We start from the raw sequence: 2,132 nt of genomic DNA, 5'->3' as shown, positions 1-2,132 counted from the left end.
CAACTGCAGTTTGTCGTTCCTGTTAACTATCGCCTAGCAGTGTTAGAATGGGGTCATCGTTCAGCCTCAGGAGGTCACCTGGGCAAAAGGAAAACCCAGACCATATCCGTGCTGACTTTTTCTGGCCAGGGATGGGACGAGAGATAGATAGTTTTGTGTGTTCCTGCAATGTGTGTCCACATACCACTATTCAGGGACATGTCTTTCCTGTGCTGTTTGAAACCACACCCGTAATCTCTGAGTCAGCTGAGAGACAGGGCAGTGGTGAAGTGGGTGCAGACCTGACGTCTCACCTGTTGACCCCACAGGACACGGTATGTCCAGGGCCTGTACATACATATGTACCAAAAGTTAAGGGGGAAGTTCAAGAACCCCGCAGAGACAGTCCGAGGCTGTGTATGAATTACTTTGTGGAATGTCTCGAGCTGTGGGCCTCTCAGAGGATTCCCAGAGAATGCACATTAACCACATGAGTGTTCACATCCACGGTGTGTGTTAAAATGTGACCTGCCCAAGACTGCATAGAGATTCTCAGCTTCCTAATGTTAATCATAAGTGTAGAGTTAGTTTAACCAGTAAACTGGGTTCCATTAGCGAATTGCAGCATTTGATGTCGTACACAGACGCCCAGTCTTTTCGCTGCTGACCACGTTCCCTGGTTAATTTAGCGAATTGCAGCGTTTGATGTCCTGCACAAACGCCCAGCCCTTTCGCTAATTAGGTATAGAGTTTAACCAGTAAACTGGGTCAGCATTTGATGTCATGCACAGACGCCTAGACTACGTTTCCTGGTTAATAATGTAAATAGTGTACTTTTTATAACAGAAGTACTGATTGCTAGGCAGAAAGAGAGAAATGACACTTTTGATGCTCCACGTTGATTGCTTTCGCAGGTGCAGTTGGCGGGTGCAGCATTGCCGTGCAGAACAGCTGATCGTCCCTGACATATGCTGCCGCCTCTTCTCTTCTGCCTCATCATCATCATTTACTATTGACTTGGATTATGTAATTTTACACGTAGGTACAGTTACACCACAACTGTCACACCTACACAGTGTATTACATACATCACGCTACGTAACAATTTTGTTGTTAATGTAAATGTAGCGAACTTTTTGCTCAGTTTGACCTGAGTACAGGATTTTTCACCTTCGTCACGGAGTTTTTTCCTCAAGCTTGTTTATATTAACGTAAATACGAGGTTTTTACACCCATGGGCGACTGTGATTTTCTCCTGTAGCAGGATAGCACACACACCACAGTGTGAATCTTGTGTGACTGAGTTAGGATTTATATGTATGTAAATTGAATTTTTTTTTTCCTGAGAAAAAAAAAAAGATTTTGATGGGGCATAATGTCACGAGTTGGCGCGATTCTCTATCTAAATAAACTCGTGACATTGAACTTTGGTGGGAAACCACGAATTCTAGTGAATTCCCATAAGTATCGCTCAGTCAACCGCCATGTATTCACCCAATCAGGAGTGTTTTCAGAACATTTTTCACTGTTTCATAAGTGATCGTCCTCGTGCGTGACATTAGCGCTTTCCCTGAGTGATTTATTACTGGCGTGTTTTGCTCACTCTCCTTCCATTAACCATTACCAGTTAGCGGCTGGCCTCAGCCCTCGCCTCGCTTGTTTGAATTCAGTCAGGATTAGAGCGCCGTGGGACTAGGTTCGTTGGCCCAGCTTGGAGCAGCGTGTGTACAGCGAGTTCCTGAGTCCCCACCCACCGTGAATCGGCAAGAGGTTCAGCGTGTGTGGAAGCGTCCTTCCTCAGCAACGACGCCCAGTCCATTCCACTTAGCCCACTCTCTGACCAGTATTTCTTTTCGTATTTTCCTAGGTTTAAGAGTTTAGATTTTGAGTGAGCGACTGAGTGTGTTCTCCTTATTTTGAATTCATTTTGAAACATGTAACATAAATTTGTTTCATTGTAATTAATAAATTCACAGTTCTTTTCTCTTGAGCTTAATGTAATGTAAACTTGTGTTTCATTTCTCCACGTTAAGCTTATTCTAGTTATAGCTCCTAGTTTGCATAAACGCTTTGAATTATTCATGACTTGTATTTAGGCCAGTCCTTTTTATTAACTTAAATCCATTGTGCAACTTGGAGTTAATGCACCAGCA

This window comes from Coenobita brevimanus, chromosome 112 (genome assembly GCF_032717465.1).
Source record: "Coenobita brevimanus isolate Jiangsu-jjx chromosome 112, ASM3271746v2, whole genome shotgun sequence".
Classification (NCBI taxonomy): Eukaryota; Metazoa; Arthropoda; class Malacostraca; order Decapoda; family Coenobitidae; genus Coenobita; species Coenobita brevimanus.
The sequence above is the reverse complement of the archived record's forward strand: the minus strand, read 5'-3'. Positions refer to the sequence as shown.